At 49.7% G+C, this 27,075-nt stretch overlaps 1 long non-coding RNA gene across 2 annotated transcripts; it reads left to right on the forward strand.

Annotated features, from left to right (window-relative positions):
- The first annotated feature begins 922 nt into the window (after positions 1-922).
- LOC112580215 lies at positions 923-26,863 on the forward strand. Of its 2 annotated transcripts, XR_006545971.2 has the most exons (5): positions 923-1,830; positions 4,168-4,267; positions 9,254-9,426; positions 24,384-24,561; positions 25,437-26,863. It is a non-coding gene; the product is annotated as an uncharacterized LOC112580215 (long non-coding RNA). The 2 variants fall into 2 exon arrangements; XR_006545970.2 differs by lacking the exons at positions 923-1,830; positions 4,168-4,267 and having other exon boundaries at positions 8,254-9,426.
- The last annotated feature ends 212 nt before the right edge of the window (positions 26,864-27,075 follow it).

A 27,075-nucleotide genomic window follows, 5' to 3' on the forward strand; every position in this document is an offset into this window, starting at 1 on the left:
GGGCGCGGGCGCGGGCGGGGGTGCGGCCGGAGCCGGGCGAGGGCGAGGGCGGCCGGGCGCCGCGGGCCGCGCTGGGGCCGGGGGCGCGCGGCGCGGGCGAGACCCCCGCCAGGGGCCGGCGGACGGGCGCGCGCGGGGCGCCGGGGGGGCCCGGGGCGGCCGGGGCGGCCGGGGGCGGCGATCGGCCTCGGGCCCCCCGCTCACGGGCGGGATCCTGGCCCGCGCCCGTCCCCGGCGGCGGCCGGTGCGCGGCGGCGGCGGCGGCTGCTCCTCGTCGTCGTCGTCGTCGTCGCCCGGGAGGCGGCCGCCCCCATTTCCCCCCGCGCCGCAGGGTCTGTCACTGCGGGCCGCCCCCCGACGGAGCTGCCCGGGCCATGCCGCCGCGCCGCCGCACTGGGCCGACGGCCGTTACCCGGGACAGAGGCCGCTGCAGCTCGGGAGAGGCGCTCAGAGAGGGCTCGGGAGCGGGCGGCGGAGGGATCTGTGCCGGCACTCGCCGCGGCCTCGCGCCTCTGTTTCCAGCGCCGCGGACGAATCCGGGCCGAGCGCCGCGTTCGCAGCTGACGGGCGCCGCGACGAGGCGCAAGTGGGCGGGGAGGCGGCCTTTCACGAAAGCCGGGCAGCCGAGCCCGCCCCTCCCTCTGATTAGTCCGCGCTGCGCCTTCTCGGCCTGCGATTGTTCCGGATCCCCAATCCTATGCGCCCCTGCCGCGGCCACGCCTCCCCAAGGCTGTCGATCACGTTGGAACCTCCCTGGCCCGCCCCGCGGCGGCCGACGGAGTCAACTGGCCGGCGGGGGCCGGGTGGGCCGAAAACCCGAGGCGGATTTATGGTTGCTTTTGTTCGCGCAGATTTGCGTGGAGCATTGTCTTAGGTGAAAGCTGGGCGTCCGGCCTTCCTGTTTTACTCCTGAGCGTCACAATAGGGAGGTAGCGGGTGTCTTCGAAAAGCCGCTGGGAGAGGGCCTCCGGAGACCCCCCCCGCATCGCCATTCCCGCTCTGCTTCTGCGAAGCTTTGTGACCTTGGGCGAGTGGCTTGGCCTCTCTGAACCCCGGGTGCTTCCACCCAAAGTGAGGGTGACCACAGGCCGCCTCCGGGGGGCCCATGAGAAAGTCGTGAGCTCACAAAGGCCCGGCGCCCGCATCCCTGAGGCGGCTGGCCTGCCCTGGGATGTGACGGGAACAAGCTTTGTGAGAAAACCTCGCCCAAATGGAGCCGTTAGGCCGGCCTCCTTTCACGAGTCACTTCCTCAGCTTCGGGAGCCCAGAGGGTGCAAGCACACCGGCCAGGGTCAGGGAGCATTTCCATTGGCCCGGATTGCGGGTTGGGGACAGGCGGGGGAGAAGGTGGTGGCCCAGCCATAACTGCGGGCAGCGGTCTGCCATCTCCAATAAGGAAACCTAGGCCCCGGGAGCAAGAAAGTCATTCTTCCCGGCCCTTCCTGTCGATCCCTCCATCTGGCCCGCTTTTGCATTCGTTCAGCAGCTCTCCGGGGCGGGGCGGGGTGGGGGGGGGGGCTTGCGAGCCAAGCCTGCCTTCGCGCCTGTGGAGCCAACAGCCTGGTGCCGGGTACTAGGCAATAGAGATTGATTGAGTAAATGAATGCATTTCTTCAGGACATAGTCCAAGATACAAACCTCCTAACAAGACGTTCTCCAGCCTTGAGACTTCAAAGTTGCACAGATATTGCAGAGCCATAGTTGAGGGGTGAGGGGGTGGGGGACACAGTTGCTTCCCAGTCTTCCACCCCCTCCACTCTTTGGACAACTTTTCCTGGAACCGCCTGCTGTTCTTGGCTGCTGTGGGAAGGAGCCGGCATCCAGGTGAAGGTCAGCACAGCTTCCCAAGTGTATCACATCCTCACAGGCAGCAGGGGCAAGGCTGGGCCCAGCTGGGTCCCCACTTCCTTCCCCAGTACAGATTGATTCCTGTGAGTAATTGAGTTAATCCTTGTTCTCCCCAACTGCACTTTATTAAGTGATTCCAGGGAAGTAGCCACATTCCCAAATCTACAATATGAGAAAGTGAAGGAACATGAAAACCAAAACAGTTCACCTTTACTTTCTGTTGATAAATTAAGTTCCTTGGAGTGGAAAGATCTTGGGACCTAATGGGTGCTGAGAGCTTCCTCAAATCCAGCCAGACCTGTCTGTGAAACCCTTAAGCTCTGGTGCCAGTCAACCTGGATTCCAGGCCCAGCTCTAGATGGCCATGTGACCTTGGCCATTCATTTGACCCCTCTGAGGCTCAGTTTCTTCGTCTGTAAAAGGAATCAGGAACCCCACCTCCCAGCTGGCATGGAGGTCGGAGATGCTAGTGGAGCCCCTTGGCAACTGGGGCAACCGAGCCACAAGCAACTAGATGGAGGGCTCCCAGCTCCCAGCCACCTTCTTGTCACTTCAGCCCATGCTGTTTGCTACTCAGAATATGCACTGAGATGAAACATGTCCCCCCCAAAGGTCCTATTCACACAGAAGCTCAGAATGTGGCTTTATTTGGAAAGAGGGTCTTTGTGGGTATAATTCAGTTAAGAATCAAAGATGAGATCAGGGACTAGAGTCAGCCCTGAAGGACAGTGTCTTTATAAGAGACGGGAAAAAAAAACAACAACAACAGAGACTGGGTAAGAAAAAGGCCCTGTGAAGACAGAGGCAGAGCTTTGGAGCCAAGGGTCACCTGGAGCCACCAGGAGCTGGAAGAGGCAGGAAGAATTCTCCCCTGAAGCCTTCAGCGGGAGCACAGCCCTGCCCACACCTTGACTTTGAACTTCTGGCCTCCAGAACATAAGAGAATGCGTTTCTGTTGTGTTAAGCCATCAGGTTTGTGGTTGGTGTCACCGCAGCCCCAGGAGACTCCTACAGTATTGTTTCCTTGTGACCTTCGGTCTAGCTCAAGTTAAATCTCTGCCCTGCAAGACAGACCCCACTAAGGGTTTGGGGCTTCTAAGGAGAATGGAACCCAGTCCCCAGCCCCCACCCCTTACTCTAAGGAACGGACAGCCTGGACTTCTTGCTCTGAAGCAGATGGGAACCAGTCCGCGAGGGAGTGCTCTCTTCCGTACACTGTCCCCTTCCCCCAAGGACCTCTGGGGAAGGGGTAGGGTGGGCACTGACCCCCTGTCCAGTCCTGAGGTTGAGGTTTTCTCTGCTTTACCTGCTTCCCAGGGATCCTGCCCAAAAACAGCCTGTAGCCCTGGGCTGCTAGCAGCTCCTCACTTTCCCTTGGTCTCCGGGAGGTGATGCCTGGCTTCCCCTGTGTTTGAGTGTTTCTCCAACTCCTACAAATTGGAGAGGCTTGGGACCCATGGAAGGAGATTGAGAGGCCACCCCTCCCTGTGAAAGCAAGGGGGCTACAGGTAACAGGGAGATGGACCACGTGTTCAGCAGGGAGATTTCCACACAGTGCAGAGCAGGAACAAGTTCACTTGCTCTTTCAGGCTATTCCTGCCACATGCCTAACTCGCGGGGGCCCAGGGATGACAGTGCAGCGGGCCCTGCCCTAAGGGGTAGGACAGTATGTCTGTCTGCATTTTCCATAGAGCTGGGATGGAGCAGAAATTGTTTTAATACTACTTTTGAGAAAGAGAAAGATTGGCATTCACCCCAAATTCTCCAAACGGTTTTGCAGTGACGTGCCTGGGATGACCTCTTGTGTCTGAGTTAGCAACACTGATGAATTACTGCGGTAGGCAGGGACCAGGCTGAGACGAGACTAGCCACCTGGACCTCGAGTTCAGGGCTTCTCTCCCCGTCCCCAGCTCCTCTACCAGGGCCTTGCTTCTCTCATTTAGGATCAGCCAGAGAGGAAGAGCCTGGAGGCCAGGTTGCGGTTGGGAAAAAGAAAACAGAAGTAAGATTGAGACTCCGATTAAGATGAGGGTGCCTTAAGCAGTTAGGGCTGGAGGTGCATGCACACACAGTCTTCGTGTCTGGAGCCACCACTTATTTTTCCCTGGGGTATGTGGCCAGGATGTGTGTGGTTTCCTTGTAGATGTTTTCATGTTCCCTAGGCCCTGCCTTCCTGTGACTGAGCCAGCAAAGGACCCGTAATGGCCCTAAGAAGTGGGTCCCTAACCCCTCTGTCGGATCCTTGCTAGGTGTAGCTTCAAGCCAGCGGGACTAATCGGAACTAATCGTAATAGTACTATCTTTGTTCCCATTTTGCAGATGCAGAGCAGTCAGCTGTGAGCCCGGGGGAACTGATGGAACCAGATCCTGACCTAAGTCAACTGCTAGGACTCTGTCCCTCAGGGAGTAAAGCACAGAGGTACAAGTCATTATTCACTATCTCTGCAAGCCAGATTCCAAAGGTGTCTGTGGCATGCCAATTCTTTCTAGCCATGAGACTAACAAAGTCCACCTGAGGTCATAAACAGGCAGTTGTCCCCAGCCACGCCTGGCCTGGTTCTGTTTGGCCACGTGTTCTCCTCCAGGGCAGACCTGCTTTCCAGGGTGTCTTTAACCTTGGTCTAGATGCAGTGTTTCCCCAGGGGGAGTCCTGGGCTGTCACCTAAAATGCAGATTCCTCAGCCAGACCCCAGGTGCGGAGTCAGACTCCATGGAGTGGGGCCTTCAGATCTGCATGAGACATGCTCCCCAGGGCACACTGAAGTTGGGCAACTCCCCCTGGGCAAGTAGTTCTCACTTTCAGGCTTCTAATGTGCTTCCTTGGGTTGACAGCCACAGTCCTAATCAGAGTCAAGTTCATGTTACAGCCCTGCCATTCCATAAGGATCTCCCTATTTTATTTACTTTTTTGGCCACACTGGGTGGCATGAGGGATCTTAATTCCCCAACCAGGGATTGAACCCATGTGCTCTTTGTTGGGAACTTGGAGTTTTAACCACTGGACTGCCACAAAGTCCTGGATCTCCCTGTTATACAAGTAAGGAAACTGAGGCTTAAAGAGACCACCCAGTTAGTGAATAGTGAATTCACATCATTAAGTTCTGCAGCTTTACTTCTGTTGTATATTTGCTTGTTACTCATATTTCTATGTTTCTTATGGCACAGTAATGATATCCTCTGAAAGCTAACAGTTCATTGCTGCCTTTAGTTTTGTGTGCTTTGGGTTTCTTTTGTTTACCTTTTTACTATGGAAGTTTTCAAACGTACTGGAAAATCAAGAGTATAGTGTAGTCATTCTTCGCATCCCTACAGCCTACCTCCAACAGAGATGACATTTCACTGTTCTTATTTCATCTGTTTCCCACTAGAGTGGGCGAAATACATATATTTTCTTTCTGGCGTATTTTAAAGCAAATAATTTGGGGATTTATACACATATATAATTGTATATGTACTATGTATATGAAAATGAAAGTCGCTCAGTCATGTCCGACTCTTTGTGACGCAATGTACTATACAGTCCATAGAATTCTCCAGGCCAGAATACTGGAGTGGGTAGCCTTTCCCTTCTCCAGGGGATCTTCCCAACCCAGGGATAGAACCCAGGTCTCCTGCATTGCAGGTGGATTTTTTACCAGCTGAGCTATCAGGGAAGCCCGTACTACATATTTAAAACTGTGTTATTTTGTCTGATTGTGAGATAATACATGTTCCTTGTAAAGAGATTATGCTATGCTAAGTCACTTCAGTCGTGTCCGACTCTGTGTGACCCCATAGACGGCAGCCACCAGGGTCCCCCGTCCCTGGGATTCTCCAGGCAAGAACACTGGAGTGGGTTGCCATTTCCTTCTCCAATGCAGGAAAGTGAAAAGTGAAAGCGAAGCCGCTCAGTCATGTCCGACTCTTAGCGACCCCATGGACTGCAGCCTACCAGGCTCCTCCATCCATGGGATTTTCCAGGCAAGAGTACTGGAGTGGGGTCCCATTGCCTTCTCCGTGTAAAGAGATTATACCTCAGTAAAAAACAACCTTAAAGTCAAATAATGTTGCTTCTCAGTCGTAACCAACATTGACATTTTAAAATATATTTTTCTAGACACTTTCATATTCATATATACACATGCAAATCTATTTTTTTAAATGGTATATTCCTCAAAAATAGGACTGTGCTCCCCATTTTACCATCCATTTTTTTCCACCTAACAGCATACCCCAGATATCTATCCTTGCCATGGAACCTCTTGCAAATCGTGATTGTCAAGGACAGCCCAGAATCTTGTCTGGATGTATCGCGATTTGTTCAAATAATCTCCTGTTGTTGGACATTCAGGTTGTGTCTGCGCTCTGCTGACTGTCTAAAGGCAGTTCTGCCTGCCTTGGACTTTGCACTAGGCTGAAGGCTGGGCCACCTCTTCTAAATCCCAAGTGGTCTTCCGAGAAGGATCAGGCAGGGACAAAGACATATACTGTGGAGCTTCCAGTGCCTCCCCAGTCAAGTCTCAAGACATAAGACACACCCAGACATGAGTGTGGATGAGAATCACATTTCCAGAGGCAGGGAGCGTATTGTTTGGGCGACAAGATGTAACTCTAAAATACAGAAGGTTTCTTTTCCGACAGTCATACCAGAGCTCACCCAACCCAGTAACTCCCTGTCCTTTCAAAGTAGTCACCCGGAAGGCAGTCCTCTCCTTGCAATAAAACGGTGCTTGCATGAAAATGCATCTGAGAATTCTTAAAACTATCTCCAAAGCCTGGTGTAGGTGGTGTTTGGATGTCCTATAGGCTGGAAAGTCTTTATGCTTCTAGGTATGTTGAGATCTGGAAATAGCATGTGTTCACCAACTACATTGCAAACACAGAATTTATGTCTAGTTTGAGCAGAAACAGATTTACTCAGCTATAACAGAGAGATGAGAGTCTGTGGCAGGTTTGGAGAACTGCTGTGGAGGCCATTTTTGTATCTTTTTGTAAATGAATTGCCTGTTCATGTTTTTTGCCTATTCTTCTATGAGGTTTTGGGTCTCTGTTTCTGTCAATTTTTAATTAAAAAAAATTGTTTAGGGATATTAGCCCTTTATCTGTGATTTATGTTGAAAATACTCTCTATCAATTTGTCAATTGCCTTTGACTTTGTTTATAGTATTTTTATCCTGAAAAGGTTTCCTTTATTTTTATATAGTTAAATGTATTTATCTTTTCTTTTATTGCATCTGGATTTGGAATTGTGGTTAGAAGAGCTTTCCTTACACCCAGGTTAGATAGGAATTAACCCATATTTTCATCTGCTACGTATATGGTTTCATTTTGTTGTCTTTAGATCCTTGATCTGTTGGGAGTTTACTCTTACGTGGAACATGAGGTATTTGCTTTTGAAACCCAGTTTTATTAGATGTATTCATTAAACCTCGGGTTGCAAATTAAAATGCTTTCAAGAGCCAGGCAGAAAGTTAATGAGCAAAGCTAGATGGTATAATAAAACGGAGTGGTAAGGTCCATGGCCAACCAGAGATTACATTTAAAAAACACACCCACACATTGGGACTTCCCTTGTGGTCCAGTGGTTAGGACTCTGAGCTTCTACTGCAGGGGCCACAGGTTTGATCCCTGATCAGGGAATTAAGATCCCATATGCGGTGGTCAAAAAACACCCCTCACAGTGGGTATATTAGCTTCTTAGGGCTGCCAGAAACAAATGATCACAAACTTGGTGGCTTAGAACAACAGAAATTTATTCTCTCACAGTTCTGCCGGCGAGAAGTCTGAGGTCAAGGTGTCAGCAGGTTAGTCTCAGGGGGAGTCTGTTGCAGGCTGTCCTCCCAACTTCTGTGACTGTCAGCTGCCTTCCTGGGCCCACAGCCACACCACTCCAATCTCTGCCTGTCTTCAGGCCTCTTCCCTGCATTTGTGTGTCCAGATGTCCCTCTTCTCATGAGGACACCAGTCCTTGGATTCAGGGTCCACTCGTATCCAGGACAACCTCATCTAACTTGATTACATCTCCAAAGATCCTATTTCCAAATAAGGGCACCCTCATAGGTTCCAGGTAGACACATGTTCTGGGAGGACGGTGAGGTGAAACCAGAACTGTCCAGAGCACCTGGAGCCTGTGTGCCTAGAGCTTGGGGACCTCCATGGACATCTCCTGCTGCTGTTGGTGCCATCTGTGCCTAGTGACGAAGGGTCTGTTAAATTGGGAAACTCATCAGACCTCAGGGCTTCCCTGATAGCTCAGCTGGTAAAGAATCCACCTGCAATGCAGGAGACCCTGGTTCGATTCCCAGGTCAGGAAGATCCACTGGAGAAAGGATAGGCTACCCACTCCAGTATTCTTGGGCTTCCCATGTGGCTCAATGTGGGAGACCTGGGTTTGATCCCTGGGTTGGGAAGATCCCCGGGAGAAGGGAAAGGCTACACACTCCAGTATTCTGGCCTAGAGAATTCCATCGACTATACGAACACGACTGAGTGACTTATACTTCACTTCACTTCATCAGACCTCACTCTCCAAATCAGTTTTGAGAAGCACTGACAGCTGGTCACTTTAAAATGTCCTGAGAAAAGGAAAAAGAAACTATAGAGAGAGACCAACTCTCCCGAGTCTGAACGAAGAGCTGGCCTGCCCCGCAGCCTTACAGAAGACAGGCTTGTTCTGTATAAATATTTGGGTTTCCCCCTGCAGGCCAGGCCTCTGTTATGCTTCTTCCTTCACTGTAAGGGGTGAATTCATACAAACCCCTCTGTGCCAAAGGACGTCCCCTTTTGTACCAGAGAAGGAGAAGGGTGGTGCTTGCCCTGCCTGGAGGTCTGGGGGAGGGCTCTCTGGTTTGCCCTCTCTCAGGTCCCCAGCCCCTGGTTAGCCAAACACTAGCCCAGGTGCTGCTGTGAGGCAATTCTGCAGATTAAAGTCCCAGGTCTGGTGATCTTAAGACACGAAGCTTATCTGGATGGGCCTGACCCACTCAGGTGAGACTTGTAAAAGCAGGGTGTTTCCAGAGGCGTTAGAAGGGTCAGAGGGACATGACGCCCTGTTTCCGCTCTGAAGACAGATGCGGCACTTGGGAAAGAATGTGGGTGGCCTCTAGGGCTGAGTGTGGCCCAGCCCACGGCCAGAAAGGACACAGGACATCAGACCTACAGCCTCCGGGAGGCAGATTCTCCCACAGATGAGAGCCCCGCTGGGGGACACCTGGCTTTTTGCCTGTAAGACCTGCACAGAGAACCCAGTCAAGCCTGGATTCAGATTTCTGGCCCACGGAGCTGTCGGTGGTCAGTGGGTGTTATTGTAGGCTGCTAAGTGTGTGGTGACTTGCTATGCAGCAGGAGACGGGAACCGGCCTCTGCTCTGGATGAGGTTGGGGAGGCTGCTGAGAGAGGGGTCGGGTGACTCTGTCTCTTCTGCCAGAACATTTCCATCCTGTGTTCACCCACGCCATCTACCAGAGCTCCTGGTCCCTGCCCATGACATAAAGACACCACGATGAGCTGGGTGTGGGGGGCCACCGGCTCCAGAGGCTGAGGGAGAGTGGACCTGTGCCGCTCTGTGCTCAACCAGTTCACCAAAGACCCGGCAACCAGGTGAGTCGAATTACATTCTATCTGGGTGTTTTATAGCTTCCTAGAACCAAGGAATCTTCACATAATCAATTCCCCCCTTTCGGGTAAGGTCCCAGAAAACTGCATCCCCTGGAAGTGAAAAAAAAACAAAACAAGAGTAAGTAACTCTGAGTACCTGCATCTTGATACCCTCCTCCTCGCAGAGTGGAGGTGGTGGGTGCAGGGCACATGGCATCCAGCAGGTGCTCAGTAAACCTTGGCGGTTGGGACAATGACTCTCAGGTGGAAGGCTTATTCACTGCCCCCTCCCTGGTCTCAGTGCTGTGACCCAGGACAGGTGTCCTCGTCCCGTCACGGAAGTGAGACCATAGCGGGGACCTGCAACCCTGGCTGCACAGCAATGGCACCTGGGACAGGGAGGAGCTGAGCTTCTGCCCGGGAAGACCACCCAAAGCCCTGAGCATCCTTGGGCCACAGTGCCCTGTGCGGGTAGGAGGAGATGTCAGTGCCAAGCAGGGCAGTCAGGGCTTTGAAAACAGGTTTTAGGACTCATGTGTCAGAGAACACCCTCCCGCAGGGGAAGGAGCAGTCAGAGAAATGCCAGAGGGCTTCTTAAGCAGGGGGTGTGAGGCAGGCGGAAGGATGAGAAAGGCCCCACTCAGACAAGAAGGACCGCCGGTGTCAGGGGTCTGATCTTGGAGGAAGATGGCCTCGGTGTGGCCCCTACCTCCCCTCCCGCCGACAGGGTCTCTGTTCTGGGCTGAATTGCGCCCTCCCCACCCCACCCTCCGCCCCCAGAAGATGTGTTGAAGTCCTGACCCCCATCACCTGGGAGCCTGGCCTTGTTTGGAAACAGGGCCTTTGTGGATGTAACCAGGTTGAGGCAAGGTTGTTAGGGTGGATCCTAATCCAGTAGGACTTGTGTCTGTATACAAAGAAAAGCATAAAGGGGAGGGGCCAGGTGAAGATGGAGGCCAAGATTGGGGTGATGTGGCCACAATCCAAGGACACCTGGGCACCCTGCCCCCGACTCTGAAAGAGGTGGGAGGGACACTCCCCAGAGCCTCCAAGAGGTAGCACAGCCATGCCCACACCTGGACTTCAGACTCGTACCCCGTACTGTGAGAGAAGCCATTTCTGTTGTTTGAAGCCCCTTGGTTATGGCGGCCCCAGAACGCAGATCCAGCCTCCAAGACCCGGGTGGGGACGGCCGCTTGGTGAGTGTGCAGTGCTGCACATGAAATACCTATTCAGGGTGGTTCACAAGCCACCCCCCTGCCCCGACCTGTTCTCTCTCATCATCTCGGGCTACGGAGGCAGGAAAACACATTTTATGTATCTGTCTTCCCTCACATCCAGGAGTCACTGTGTGGTCCTGTTCTGGCCAGTGAGACCCAAGTAAGTCTGCCAAGAAGTTTCTAAAACACTTCTGCTTCTCAAATCAAAGGACAAGTGTGCCAGGTGCCCCTCTTTCCTCTCCCCATCCGAGCCTGCTTGAACACAACGTGGCCAGTGTTGGGGGCCGTACCATTGGGGAATGCCATCTTGGCACCTTGTACCTGACATCACCCAGCTGAACTCAGCTTGTCCCATGAGAAAAATAAAACTACTTTGTTCAGCCTCCTTGGGCTTTCTGCTCCCTGCCGCTGACGCCTTCCTGGGTACCATGCTCTGCCTGCATGAGCCTTTCCAAGCCCGTCTTCCCTCCAGGTGACCAGAGAGGTTAAAGGCAAGTGCTCTGCAAGTCAGACCAAGCAGACTCCAACCCTGGCTCCCTCACCTCCAGCTTGCAGTTCCGCCTCCTCCCAGGGCCTCACTCCCCTAGAAATGGAGATAAAGATACCCACTTGGAAAGATGGCAGGAGAGTCAGATGAGATGCTGCCGGCACTTAGCAGATGCTGGAGAAATAGTGCTGCCACCATTTCCAGGAGCGTCTCCATCCCCGGGCCCTGATGTACGCAGGGCTCCACAAAATCCTGAGCACTGGAAATGCAGTGCACTCGGGGTCAGGGCGAGGACGCTGACCCATCTCACCTGGGCTCTGAACCAGCAGTTGACACCCCATAGGTTCCCGAGCCTTAGGGCTCACTGCCCTAACTTTGGCTTGATCCAGTCCCATGTCAGAGAACAGGAACAGCCCTATATCATCATCATGGTGGTTGGCACTGTGGGAGCTGGCTCAGTGCACGGGGCACGGCACAGGACATCACTTGCCGGAGGACAGACAGCAAGTGACAGAGCAGGGCCTCGAGACCGGCAGCTCCCGCGCCTCCTGCCAAGCCCGACCGAGCTAAGGGTTTTGGCACCAAGAGCAGGAAGGGCAGAAATGCCAGGGGACAAAGCACATTCATGCCTCATTTAACCCTATGACATGCTTTGAAATCAATAGATCGTTATCCTCACCTGGTAAGGAGGCGATCAGGCCTCAGGGAAGGAGAATAGATGCTGGCAGAGCTCACGCAAGAAAAAGTGCTTCCTGACCCCAAATCCTACTGCCCTGTGCCCTCCAGAAAGGCTGAAAATCAAGCCCGGGTCAGAATGATGGCTCTGTGGGCAAGGAGGGTCACTGGAGCTCGGTGAGCCTGGTGTCAAGGAGCTAGCACCTATGGAAACCTGCTGGAAGCTGGATGCTCTGCATCATCATCTTACTCAGCCCTCTTTGGACAGAAGAAGAGACTGAGGCTTAGGGTGGCCACTTGCCCACATAGACAGCCAGGAAGGACAGACTCCACTTCCTACCCAGTCTGTGACCCTAATCGCTTTGAGAATTTCCTCACCAAGCAGAGGCCTTTGCCCTGCATTTTAACAATATATATGTAGGATATATGTTTCTATATTAACATGTGTTTGGCTTCAGCTTAAGGTTTTGTGAAAAGGGAATTGTGTGGCTCACATTGTAACCACTGGTCCATACGTCACACGTGTGATTCTTGGTGATGGGCTTATTTTCTTTCCTACAGGGATAGTATTCCTCAAGGACTTCTAGATGGAACCATCAGAACCATACGTGGATAGTTTATGGCAAGGCCATGCTGGCATGTCCCAGATGGAGGTTAATACTGTCAAAACATGTGCCGGTGGCTTAATGGAATTCCAGTTCCCCAAGAGCAGGGGCTGGGTCTGGTACTTTTCTTCCACCGTGGGTTTCCAGCTCTAAACAGATGCCTTATAGGCACTTACTAAATATTTTGAGATGGTCATTCTAAATTCTTCAAATAAGTGTTTGTGACGCTTCTCCCAAGCAGAATCTTTTTCTTCTGTAAAGATCATGGTACTGGGCTAATTTCTCCAATTAGCAGGATATTTGTCTACCAATTATGATTTGTTATGTATAATTATGTTTCTACCCAAGTGCTTGAAAAGTGGAATGTTTTCCAAAATATTGTTGATTATTTATTTATAGCATAGCCTCAATCCCAGGATGGGAAAGACTTGAGCTGGAAGAGCATTTAGCTGTCAGGCAGGTTAAGTTCTTAACTAGTAGATGAGGAAAATAGATTAAGGGCCACCAGGGATCACCTAGCCAACTCACTCATCACTCAAGTAGGGGAGTGATTGCTGGTGCAGAAAATAAGTGATGTCATTTACAACCTCTTCAGGTTTTTGATCAATTACATTTGACCAAATTTCTCTGTATTACCTATGTGATAACAGTTTGAAATAATATGTGCTAGTCACTATTCATCTGTGGTTCTGACACCAGGTATGAATTTACCCATGTAACCTGCTAATTAGCAGCTCCCAAGGGCAGCTCTGCTTGCTTGCGGTGTCTAGTACATGTAAGGTAATCAATACGTGTTTGTTGACAATACGTGTTTGTTGACTGAATAATTGATGAAATTTGGATTAAAATGCTGCCTGTGACTTTCTCATTGAATGTGAAGGCCGACTTAGTAGGCCTCCTAGACCCTTCTAACTGATGCTGGGTTTTAATGAGAAATACCTTTGGTTGCAAAGAATGGTGATGTTGAACATTTAGGGTTTATTTTTTTCATAGGACAAGAAATCCAGAGATGGGTAGTTGGTGGTGCTGCCTCAGCAATGATATTCATTGATGTCAGGGACAGCATTTGTGTGATTTGTGATTTGGTCCTTCCTAATGGTATCCATATGGCTGCCACAGCTCCAGACATCAACTCCTGCACCAAAGGAAAAAGGGAGGAAGGGAAGAAGCCAGCAGTGTTCAGTTCAGTCACTCACTCGTGTCCGACTCTTTGTGACCCCATGGACTGCAGCCTGCCAGGCCTCCCTGTCCATCAGCAACTCCCAGAGCTTACTCAAACTCATGTCCATTGAGTCAGTGATGCCATCCAACCATCTCATCCTGTCGTCCCCTTCTCCTCCTGCCTTCAATCTTTCCCAGCATCAGGGTCTTTTCAGATGTGTCAGTTCTTCACATCAGGTGGCCAAAGTATTGGAGTTTCAGCTTCAGCATCAGTCCTTCCAATGAATATTCAGGACTGATCTCCTTTAGGATGGACTGGTTGGATCTCCTTGCTGTCCAAGGGACTCTCAAGAGTCCTCTCCAACACCACAGTTCAAAAGCATCAATTCTTTGGCACTCAGCTTTCTTTATAGTCCAACTCTCACATCCATACGTGACCACTGTAAAAACCATAGCCTTGACTAGATGGACCTTTGTTGGTAAAGTAATGTCTCTGCTTTTTAATATGCTGTCTAGGTTGGTCATAGCTTTTCTTTCAAGGAGCAAGTGTCTTTTAATTTCATGGCTGCAGTCACCATCTGCAGTGATTTTGAAGCCCCCAACATAAAGTGTGTCACTGTTTCCATTGTTTCCCCATCTATTTGCCATGAAGTGATGGGACCAGATGCCATGATCTTAGTTTTCTGAATGTTGAGTTTTAAGCCAACTTTTTCACTCTCCTCTTTCACTTTCATCAAGAGGCTCTTTAGTTCTTCTTCACTTTCTGCTGTATTGTGTCATCTACATATCTGAGGTTATTGATATTTTTCCTGGCAATCTTGATTCCAGCTTGTGCTTCATCTAGTCCAGCATTTCTCATGATGTACTCTGCATGTAAGTTAAATAAGCAGGGTGACAATATACAGCCTTGACGTACTCCTTTCCCGATTTGGAACCAGTTTATTCCATGTCCAGTTCTAACTGTTGCTGCTTGACCTGCATACAGATTTCTCAGGAGGCAGGTCAGGTGGTCTGGTATTCCCATCTGTTTAAGAATTTTCCACAGTTTGTTGTGATCCACACAGTCAAAGGCTTTGGCATAGTCAATAAAGTGGCTGCTGCTAAGTCGCTTCAGTTATGTCTGACTCTGTGCGACCCCAGAGATGACAGCCCACCAGGCTCCCCCATCCCTGGGATTCTCCAGGCAAGAACACTGGAGTGGGTTGCCATTTACTTCTCCAATGCATGAAAGTGAAAAGTCAAAGTGAAGTCGTTCAGTCGTGTCCAACTCTTAGCGACCCCATGGACTGCAGCCTACCAGGCTCCTCTGTCCATGGGATTTTCCAGGCACGAGTACTGGAGTGGGGTGCCATTGTCTTCTCCACAATAAAGTGGAAGTAGATACAATTCAATATTTTTAGTGAATTAAAAGAGTACAACATACAGCAACCGTCACTACAAGTTTAGAAGTTTTAATCACCCCGAAAGAAACCTTGCACCTGTTACGGTCACTCCTCAGTTATCCAGAACAGCCTCAGCCCTGGCAACCACTGATCTGTTTTCCATTTCTATGGATTTGCCTCTTCTGGATGTTTCATAGAGACACGGTTGTACAAAATGCAGCCTTTGCCACTGACTGCTTTAATGTAGCATGATATTTACAAGGTTCATCCATGTTGTAGCGTGTGTCAGTTTCCCCTACCTTTATTGAGGCATAATTGGCAAATAAAATGGAATATATTTAAGGTATACAGCCTGATGATTTTATACACTTAATTTTGATTACCACAATCAAGCTAATTAACATTTCCATCAACTCACATAGGTTACCTTCCTTTTTTATTAGTTGAAGTATAATTGACCTACAGCACTATGTTGGTTCCAGGTGCACAATATGGTGATTTGATACTTTTCTGTGTAACAAAATGGCCCCCCAGGATAAGTCTGGTTATCATCAGCCGCCATACAAGGTTACTACAATATTATTGGCTATATTCCCCATGCTCTACATTTTATCCCCATGATGCATTTATTTTGTAACTGGAAGTTTGCCCCTCCCCTCAATCCCTTTCACCTATTTCACTCATTCCTGCCACCCCCATTTCCTCTGGCAACTATCTATGAGTCTGCTTCTGTTTTGTTATGCTGGTTCATTTGTTTTATTTTTAGATTCTACATATAAGTGAAATCATATGATATTTGTCTTTGATAGCCTGACTTATTTCACTTAGCATACTGCCCTCCAGGTCCATCAGTATTGTCATAAGTGGCAAGATTTCATTCTTTATTATGGCTGAGTAATAGTCCTCGACTATGCATATCACAAATTATTTGTCCATTTATCCATCAGTGAACAGTTGCTTCAGTGTCTTGGCTGTATGAACATAAGGGTGCATGTATATTTTCAAATTTGTGTTTTTGTGTTCTTCGGAAAAATACCCAGGAGTAGGATTGCTGGATCATATGGTAATTCTATTTTTTTCATTTTTAAAGGAAGCTCTGTGTTGTTTTCATAGTGGCGGCATCAATTTACATTCCCACCAACAGTGTGCGAGGGTTCCTTTTTTCCACATCCTTTCCAATACATGTTATTGTCTTTTCAATACTGCCATTCTGACGGGTGTGAAGTGATACCTCATTGTGGTTTAGATTTGCATTTCTCTGATGACTCATGATCTTGAGCATCTTTTCATGTACCTATTGGCCATCTGTATGTCTCTCTGGAAAAATGTCTATTCAGATCCTCTGCTCATTTTTCAACTGGATTATTTTTTTATATTGAGTTGTATGAGTGCTTTGTGTATTTTGGATATTAACCTCTTATCAGATATCTTATTTGCAAATATCTTCTCCCATTCAGTAGACTGCCTTTTCATTTTGTTGATAGTTTCCTTTGTTATACAAAAGCTTTTTAGTTTGATATAGTATCATCTGTTTATTTTTTCCCTTGCTTAAAGAGACAGATCCTCCCACAATACTGCTAAGACCTGTGTCAGGGAGTGTATTGCCTATATTTTATTCTAGGAGTTTAATGGTTTCAGGTCTTACTTTGAAGTCTTTAATCTATTTTGTTTATTTTTTTATGAAGTTTGAGAAAATAGTCCAGTTTGATTATTTTGTGACCATCCAGTTTTCCCAGCACCATTTATTGAAGAGGCTGTCTTTTCCCCATTGTGTATCCTTGCCTCCTTTGTCATAGATTAATTGACCATAAGTGTGTGGCTTTATGTCTGGGCCCTCTATCCCATTCGTCTCTGTCTGGTTTTGTGCCAGTTTCATACTGCTTTGGTTACTGTAGCTTTGTGTGGTCTACAGTCAGGAGCGTGACAGCTCCAGCTCGGTTCTTCTTTCTCCAGATTGCTTTGCCTATTGGGGTCTTATGTGTTTACATACAAGTTTCAGAAGTTTTTCTTGTAGTTCTGTGAAAAATGCCATTTTTCAACTTGATAGAGATTGCATTGAATCTGTAGATTGTTTTGGGGAGTATGGTCATTTTAACAGTATTAATTCTTCCTATCCATGAGTACTGTATATTTTTCCATTTGTTTATAGTGTCTTCAATTTGTTTCATCAATGTCTTATAGTTATCTTTTTTTTTGTCTGTGGTGAGAACACTTACAATCTACTCTCTTAGCAAATTTCAGGGGCAGAGTATGGTATTAACTCTAGTGGTGAACACTGTACATTAGATCCTCAGAACTTATTCATCTTGTAACTGAACGTTTGTAACCTTTAATCAGCATTGATTTCTATTTATGATGACGTCTTTCTCAGCATCATCAGGGCCATGGTGGCCTGATACAGTAGGCAACTCTCACTGTTCACCCCTGGGTTGGCAGCAGAGCGCTTGTGAAGCAGACTTTGGAGCAGAGCACAGACTCCAAGGCACTGTCTCTCAGGAAGGTTCTGTTTCTAGCTGGGGAGCATCATGTACACACAGGAATGAAGACAGCCCTTGGAATCATGGAGCTGTGTTACACTTGCTTTTTATATTATCACATCACAAGGCAACACAAGCTTCCAACCATTATAGTGGGCACCGTATATATTTAATCCTCAGCATGACTCTGCAATAGATACGATGCTCTTGACTATGTATACCAGAAAATCCAACTGAAAAGGGCTTAAATAAAAAAAGAAATTCACTGTCAGAAAGTCCTGAGGTGTGAAAGCTTTAGAGTTGGTGAATATATTGGCTCAAGTGTACCATTGAGGACTCAGTCTTCTGCGTGTACATTCTGCCCTCCTCAGAATGTCAGCCCTGACCTTAGTCTGGCTCTCCTCATGCTCACAAGTGGCTGCAACTGTTCCAGGAATCACATCTAGCATCCAGAAGAAGGAAGATTATTTTTCTATGTATAGCAATTTTAAGGGCAAAGAAAAAACAAAACAAAAAAGCTTTGACTGAAGCCCCTTAGTTCAGGTTGTAGCACATGCCCACGCTTAAACTAACTTCAGACAAGAAGAATAGAGTCATCATTAGACTCATAGAGTCATTGTTGACCAATAAGGATGCACCTTCTGAGGCTGGAGCCAGCCTCTCCTGAAGCCCATGGTTGTGGAATAGAGTGTGGAAGCCAGAGTAATATCAGGATTCTGTTTGCTAACGAGGACACTGAGGCTCACAGAGGTCATATAACTTGCAGGAGGTCACATCTGGTATGCTTTATGCCAGGTTTCTAGCACAGATCTGTCGGACCCGAAATCTCCCTCCACTGGAGCACCCTGCTGCTTTACACGAGGTGGCAAGGCTGGAGAGGGAAGGGCTTCTGTTATTACAGGGCTGATATTGCCCTTTTACCGTCATAATCACAGTGGCCGTTGTACTCCATTAGAGGCAGCTTTTGAGAGTGTAGGTGCCCCATAATCATTAATTTTATAGCTGGGCAGATACAATCTAGCTTCAGATAACCACATAGCTCAGTCCAACATTGTGCGAGGGTCAAGTCTGCCAGGTTAATTACCTCTTCTGCGGGAAATGCACTCCACAGCCTGTAGTGCTTTCTTCCTTCTTGTCCACCCCTTAGCTAGTTCTTAGCATGACACCAGGACCGGAAAGTGTTGGGTCTGCCTGGGTCGCCCAGTAGCATCCCTGGGAAGCTGATGAGAGAGGAGGTCCCAGGGGCTGACTGTAATGAGGCTGGAGCTTCCCCAAGCTTGCTGTGTCACCTATCACTGCTCCACTGCCACAGATAAGGGAGAAGTGGATGTCTCAGCAACAGCCTCCTCGTCCTGCTCACTCACTCGACACTCACACGGCACTGCACGCCACTAGTGTGGAAACAGGGTGTGCCCTGCCTTTATCCTGAGATGATCAGGCTAAAACCTCCTTCGTGTCGTCTGGGTTCATGAACAGTTAGCAGCGTCAGAGGGGACAGCTGGGAAAGCCCAGGGCTTTGGAAACCCGGCTTCTGTCTTTCCCACTTTGGCCTTGGACATGCCATTTATTCCCTCTGCCTCCCAGTTCTCTTATCTGTGTGCTGCCTTGGCCAGGCTGCTCTGTGGCTCAGGGACCACAGATGCTGAAACCTGATGAGCGGCTGGCACCCAGGAGCAGTGGCCATGAGTGTTATCCTCATTGGACCTGGGCCAATAAAATTGGGACCAAGTCAAGGCTCCTACGTGGAACTTTTTACAAATTACGGGCCAGTTTCTTACCACACATGGAGTGTGACTGAGGTGGATTTGGATGGAGCAATTTGATTCAGTAGTCATCTGACATCTTGGCACACTCTGAAAGGAGAATTTAAATTTTACTGTGAGGGCCGGCTTCAAAATCTTGTGAGCTTCCTTGCTTGGTCCAGGGAGCTGGGAAAGAAACATTTGGATTTATGTCTCCTCCTGGGTGAGTGTGTTAGCTCCCTCTGGCTGCTCAGTAGCTTAATACGTATTTATTATCTCTCAGTTTTGGAGACCAGAAGTCTGAAATTAGTCTCACAAGTTTAAAAATCAGTGTCAGCAGGGTTGCTCTTTCTGGAGGCTCCAGGGGAGAATGTTTCTTGCCTTTTCCAGCTTCTAGAGGCGCCGCATACCTTGGCTCGTGGTCCCCCTCCATTTTCAAATTTCAGTCTCTGCTTGCATCTTCCCATCCTGTTCTTCTGACTCAGACTCTTCTGCCTCCTTCCTTCCCTCTTATAAGGACTCTGTGAGGATATTGGGCCCCCAGATAATCCAGGGTAGTCTTTGCCTCAAGATCTTTAACTCAATACCATCGGTGAAGTCCCTTTTCCCAGTAAGGTCATGTATTCATGGAATTAGGACGTGGGTGTCTTTGGGGTCTTTATTCACCTGCTACAGTGCGTGTACAGCAAGCCTGTGGTGGAGGGGACCATGCGGGCATTAGAAGTGTGCTGTGCTTAATGCTCCAGGCAGCGACCACACTCCTGGGGTGACACCACCTGCTGAGGACCAGAAAGGGGTCCTAGGTTATTTCTGATGATGGAGAGAGAGCTGGATTTACAAATGCTGGATTGACACTGGCCTTCTGTTCCCACAAGAGTCCAGACAGGAAAACAGAGCACACCAGCTATCTGGGCAGGAGAATTCAATACAGGGCATTGGTTCAACAGATGTGGAAGTGCGGAGAGGCAGGGAGGGAACCTGTGGTAGTAAAGAGCAAATGTGCATCCCTCAGACAGAGCAAAGATTCCCCCACGAAGTCCAGTTGTCAGCTGGTTTGCTAGCTCGTAACCTGTTACAAAACAGAGCTGTGACATGTTGGCTTAGCAAAGTGGATTTGTGGGCTATATACCACCTCATCTAGTCCTGACTAAGTTAAACACATGCCTTAGAAAGTACAGAACATGAGGATCGAAGCAAATGCTACAAAACTGGAACACAAGGGCAGAAAGCAGGAGAGGCAACTGTGCGGTTTCTGCCCAAGTCTTCATCAGATCCATCCACATAGGAAACAAAGATGGTCATCCAGTCAGACCTCAAAGACAGTCCCAGAATCCAAGTCAGGAAGTGTATCGGAAGCATGTATTCAAAAACCCAGGACCGTTAGCAAAAATCCTCACCTAAAGGCATCTTTCTGCCTTGAGGTGTCGTATTAGTGATGATGGAAGCTGACACAATAGCAGGACGTTAAAAACCATCGTTTCATCTTTTACTCAGCACTTTAAAATCTCCATGTTGAGGGAGTTCCCTGGCAGTCCAGCGATTAGAGCTCACCCGTGTTCCATCCCTGGTCAATCTCACAAGCCTCACAGCGTAACTGCCCCCCTGCCAAAAAAATTTTCCGTGTTAATGTGGCTCTTGTGATTTTACATAAAAGATGAGAACACGAGTGCATGTGCTTAATTCATAAATTTTTAAACGCACATATAGTATGCTAAAAAGTTTTTGCACTAAAGAATTCACGTCTACTAGCTGTCAAAACAAAAACAAAAATCAAAACCCCAAAGCAGTGACTGTAGGAAACATTTTGGTTTCCTGTACTGTGTAATTGAGAACTCCGCGAGGGCGACGACTGCAGGCAGACGATGAAGGTCTGCTTGCTTTTTCACGGGTGGGGAGCACCTGTTGTGTAGAGAAGGTGTTCGGAGAGTGTTTGCCTGTTGGTTGGTTTTCTGATTTGTTGGAACCAGGCAGAGGGGCCCTTCCACCTCTGGGTGGCCCCCACTTCTCAGCAGAGGGAGGGTTGGGTGTTGGGGAGAGGAGAGCTCTTACAGCCAGAAATAGGGGGACAGCTCTGGCTCTCACACCATACATGGGGTGCCAGTCCTAATCACCCAGGACTTTATAGAGGAAACACGGTTCTGATCCTTCCGCCTTCAAGGCTGGAAACCACTGTCCCTCCTCCCTTCACCCAGAGCCCCAGGCCTGGCTTGGAGATGGAGTGCCGGGTGCTTGGTGTGGACTGTTGGTTGGGATTCTGATCGAAGGCTCCTGAGGAGAATGATCCCCCTGAATTATACAGGACATTGGCTTGTAAATACCTTTTTTTTTTTTTTTTTAATTAAAGCAGAGGGTCCATGACTTTCACCATATTCCCAGATTAGCCTAAGACCCAAGGAAGGCTGACAAGAGTTGGGAAAGCATATTCTGAGCTCAGACTAAGTTCTGGCCGTGGGATCATCTCATCACCTCTCTGAGTCTCTGCTTTCCTCATCTGGATGAGGGGACAGTCCTGCCCACCACCACCACCCACGCCCACCCCCAGCGTTGTTGCCATGGACACGCAGAGCGGTGATTCCCAGTAGCAATAACACTAGCCTTTGCTGACCCCACTCTGCTCCCCAGGGCCTCCCCGGGTTCTCAGCTGCCAGGCTCCACAGTGGCCTTTTTGTTTGTTTGGAGTGAGTTCCGGAGAAAAGATTGTCAGCAGAGTTCTAGAAAACACACACACTCCTCTGCGCTTGGAGGTCTCCCAGCTGCTCCCATGGCCGCCTAGCTGAGAAAGTGGTGTTAGGAATGTTTATCTCTGGAGGAAGCTGAAGAGCTCCTTTCAGCAGAACAAGGAGAAACCACAGGAGCGGGCAGAGGGGCTTGCCGGAGCATCCCAGCATGGCACTGTGGGAATATCCATGTCCTTTGTTCTGCCTCAGCCAACAACACCTCCAAGAGAGGCTGTCAGCCAAGTCCTGGTGATTTAATGTCACAGGGCACACTGATGGCTCAGACCAAAGAGATTGGTCCTCAACTCCAGCGATCAGCTTCCAGGCAATGTGGGGACTCCCTCTGTGGTCCACATCTCTGCATCCTTCCTGTTCCCAGGTGCCATCTTGTGTGAAGAAGCAGGGCTCTTGGTGAGGTTCAAGCCGATCACATAATGGTTAAGGGCCTCTGTTCTGGAATCACATTGACCAGGGTTTGAATCCTGGCTCTGCCGCTTAAGAGCTGTGTGCCCTTGGGAAAATTACCTAATCTGCCTGAGCCTCTAATCTGCAAAATGGCAATATCAAGTACTCTGACCACAATGGGTGGTTCTGAGACCCGAATGAGGTTATTATAATAAAAAAGCATTCAGCGTAGGTAAGTGCAGACACATGGAAAGGAGGTCACAAGGGGTAGCTGGTGTTTTTTTCAGTTGTCTGAATATAAAATCGAAAAGTGGCAAAACACAAAAATTTCGAAGAAGAAAACCAAAAGCCCTCGTGACCCCAGACTCTGGAGGTACACACTGCTGGCCTGTGGTTAGGCTGCTGTTCAGTCTCTCTTCTTTTTTAAAAAATTTTTATTGAAATATAGTTGATTTTCAGTCTCTTTTTAATTTTCAAAAATTTTTAAACTGGAGGATAGTTGTTTTATTATGTTGTGTTGATTTCTGCCATGCCAGTCTGTTTTCTTTTTTAAAAATTGTTTTTATTTGAAGGATAATTGCTTTACAATATTGTGTCAGTTTCTACCACACATCAACATGAATCAGCCACAGGTGTCGGTAGGTCCCCTCCCTCTTGAACCTCCCTCCACCTCCCACCCCTTCCCACCCCTCTGGGTTGTCAGAGAACGCCGGTTTGGGTTCCCTGAGTCATACAGCGAGTTCCCAGTGGTTGTCGTCTTACGGATGGTGGTGTGTGTGTTTCCTGCTCTCTCGTTCGTCCCACCCTCTCCTCCCCGCACTGTGTCCACAAGTCTGTTCTCATGTCTGTGTCTCCACTGCTCCCCTGCACATAGCTTCAACAGTAACATCTTTCTGGATTCCATACATACGCGCTAGTACACGCTATGTGCTTCTCTCTTACTGGCTTCATTGCATACCAGTCTATTTCCTATGCGTGTGTCTTTCAGAGATTCTGCTCACTGTTGAATGAGTACAGCCTACATGCATATATACATGCTAACTTGCCTTAATTCCAAGCATGATCTTTTTTAACCCACTTTTTTTAAACTTAAAAATATATGGCGAGCATCTTCTCCAAATCATTACATTTTTACCATATTGCATATTTTCCCACATTTTGATATTGCTGAGATAAAGATGTGTTTTAGAATCAATGTCAAAAGAAACATGCCAGCTATTTTCTTCTTTCTCTTTCTCCCCTGAAAAGGGGGCTATGAAATGGTATGTTGCATGTAAGGAATGTTAACAATGGAGCTTTTGAAAAAGCACTTCTTAGAAACCACGTCATATTCTTGGGTGCCTTTGCCATAATTAGTGTAACTGACTTCTACTTTTGGACATTGCAACTCCTTCCTTGTGTGTGTGTGTGTGTGTGTGTGTGTGTGTTCTCTTTCTTTACTATAATCAACAGTGCTGCCAAAGAAAGCATATGGCAGGAAGTACAATCTGGTGGGTCACTGACCCAGCGGGACAGAGGTGGGGGTACTCGTCAAGGTCACAGCCAGCCTGTGGTGACCTTGAAGAGAGGAGGGTGGGAGATCAGGGCTGACCCCCTACTTCCCCCCTCCCTCCAGCCTCATGCCAGGGCTGCCTGCTGGTGAGGAAGGGGGCACAGTTTTTCAGGGCAGTGTGCAGCGGGGCCCCAGATGTGCACACGTGGTGCTCAGCATGCACACACCAGCCCTGGTGAGTCGAGGCACCGGCTTCAGGCTAGGAGCTTACTGCTCGGGCTTTCCCCTCCCGTGGAACAGAAGGCGCGGAGAGCGGCCGCCAGTGCCAGGCACAGACGGGAGCTTCGTGCTCCAGGCGAGAGCACAGACGCTGTCTCCTTTCCTGGAGTTCCGTCTCATGCCTGCATCTCGTGGAGGATGCTATTCTTAAGCGCCTGGCTCTGCTGACTTGTGCACACGATGGGAGGAGAGGGGATTGACAGGGTGCAGGGGTGGGCAGGGGGCGCTGCCCGTGCCCTCGCTAACAATGGGCTGGGGCTGGCGGCTGTCACACCCACTGCCGACAGTAATCACATCCTGCCTTTCCTTTCCCACCAGCTCTGACACAGGCAGCCACACCCCGCTTCTGGAAAGCACCACTCAGACTCCAAGGGTGCTTCTTGGCCACCCCTTCCCCCCTGGGGCCCTCCCCCACCGCAGATCCCGCTGCCAGCTCTGGGGGCTGTGTGGGCCCTGGGCCACCACGAGAAGCATTTGGTACTGCAGGCTCTTTGAGGTGGGGCACCAGTCCGCTTTGGAATGTTGGTGGTTGTGTGGGGCGGGCTCACGGGTAGGGTGTGAGGCCCAGCCCGGTCACTTTCAGCCAGGGCTGGGGGGTGGCAAGCAACAGAGGGGTTGCAGGAGGGGGGTGCTGGAAGGACAGGGTCTAGTTTACAGAACAGAAAGGAAAGACAGACAGCAGATGACCGGACAGAGAGGAGAGGCACAGTACTGGGATGCGGGAGGCCTCTTGGGCACAGGGGCGGGGTGCTGCTGGGATCCGCTTGCTCCATTTTACACTCAAAGCCACAGAAAGTCAGAGGGGAGGGGACTTGCCCAGTCACGTGGCCCATTGGAGGCACAGCCAGCCCTGAACTCAGGCCTCTGACACGGGCAGTGGGACCAGCCCAGGTGTCCAGAGAAACCCCAAACCACAACGTCCTCCCTGGAAAGGGGGTGCTTGTTCCAGGGCCGCCTCCCCTCCCAACTCCTGACCCCTGACCCCTAGGCATGGAGCATTCAGGATTGGCCGGCGGGCTGCGCCCCAGGCAGGACCAGGGTGTGACTCAATTCTGCCTACTCCCCCGAGCCCCAGACGGGGAGGCTGGTGAGCAGGAGCCAGTGCACAGCCACCAACCAGCTGCCCAAGTCCTGCTCAGAATGGCCAGGCCTCAATTTGCAGAGACCACGGAAGCACGGCCTTGGCAGGACGCCAGGCCTTGCCTCTCTGACCACCAGCAAGCCCACCCTGTCGGCATCCACTCACATGATGTGTCCTACCCTCTGTGCCCTGGCCATACCAGACATCTCACCCTTCCCTCCCGACTTTCCATGCATTGTCACTTCACCTGGAACGCCCTCCCTCACCCCATTTTCCTTCCACCCCACTAGCTCGGCACGAAAGAATTCAAGCTCTGCAGTCGGAAAACCAAGCAGCCTTCACAACTTCCTGGTGCAGACCTCGGGCGAGTTGCAGGGCTCCTCTCGATGTCAGCTCCTCCTTTGTAGCGTGGAGATAAGATGTCTCTTGCAAGGTTGCTGTAAAGTTGAGGGGTGAGGGGTGCAGACGCAGATGTTTGGCACACAGGAGATGCTCGGGATGATGGCTGTTATCTCATTCCAGGGCCCAGCTTCTCCCTTGGGCACCCAGCCTGCAGGAATGTTCCAGGCCACAGGGTCGCTCTTCCTGGCCCCGCCTCTCGCCTTGACCTGGGTCATTTTTTGCAGCACTTCTCAAATGCTGCCCTGCACTGTCCTCGTGGCAGAAGGGAACTTTTCAGCTGCTTACAAGCAAGCCACGCACACACGAAAAACTGACTGTTGCCAATTCTCACCTTCAAAAATGACAGATCATAGTGGAGATGCTGGCCTCAGGGTTCTGGTTAGCCAGGAGCAGAGGAGAACTTGTCATTTCAGAGCAGCGGTCAGTGCCTCATGCTACTAACTGCTGGAGTCTTGGCTTACCTGAGCAAGTTAGTGAGCTTGTGTGTTACTCAGGACTCTTTTCACTGCAAATGACAGATTTTCAACCCAAATCCCTAAAGTAAGAATAATATTTATTGGTTCACTACATGGAAAACAGAGTCTGTAGTTGTCCTTAGCTTCAGGTACAGCGGTATCCAGGGGCTCAGTGGTGTGTCTCCTCGGCTTTCCTCCGTGGGTAACCTCATCTGTTTAACAGAGGGTGATGGTAGCTCTAGGTTTCTAGGTCAGGCTGTGTACTTCAAATTTAGCCACATCTACATATGTCGCATCCCACATACTCTCCTAAAACATAATGTTGACAGGGGACTTCCCTGGTGGTCCAGTAGCTAAGACTCCACCCTCCCAGTGCAGGAGGCCTGGGTTTGAACCCTGGTCAGGGAACTAGACCCTGCATGCCACAACAACAAAAATCAAAGATCCCCCATGCCACAGTTAATGCCCCGTGCAGCCAAGCAAACAAATAAGTAATGGTAGTTGAGGAGATAGCTCTTCATTCTCTCAACATCCACATATCATTTCTTAGTAAAGATTATTGATTCAGTGTGGGTGAGTCTCATCTTTGACCAATCATTGTGGCCAGAGGGATGGAAAACTCTGGCTGGTTAGGCTGGAGCATGACTCATGTCCTGGCCTGGTGAAGAAAGGGGACAGGGACGGTCAGCTTGATCAGGACCCCAGCAAGGAGAAGGGGGATGCTAAAGGGTGAGCCATTAGCTAAAGGGTGAGCCATTCTCACATGTAAAGCAGGTCCACAACTTACTTGTGAGTTGCTCTACCATCCAAGAAAGTGTTTTATTTGTTAAGGCTTAGATGATGGAGAGTTGGGGAAAGGAACCCAGAAAAACCACATTCACACTGTCCTACCATGCATGGATAGGATTCGGAGAAAATAGGAGAATGTTAAGAAATGCAAGAGGGACCTCCCTGGTGGTCCCGTGGCTAAGACTCCGAGCTCCCAATGCAGGGAGCCCGGGTTGGATCCCTGGTCGGGGAACTAGATCCCAGACGCTGCAACTAACAGATCCCATATGCTGCAACAACCAAG

The sequence above is a fragment of the Bubalus bubalis genome, chromosome 18 (assembly GCF_019923935.1).
Source record: "Bubalus bubalis isolate 160015118507 breed Murrah chromosome 18, NDDB_SH_1, whole genome shotgun sequence".
Classification (NCBI taxonomy): Eukaryota; Metazoa; Chordata; class Mammalia; order Artiodactyla; family Bovidae; genus Bubalus; species Bubalus bubalis.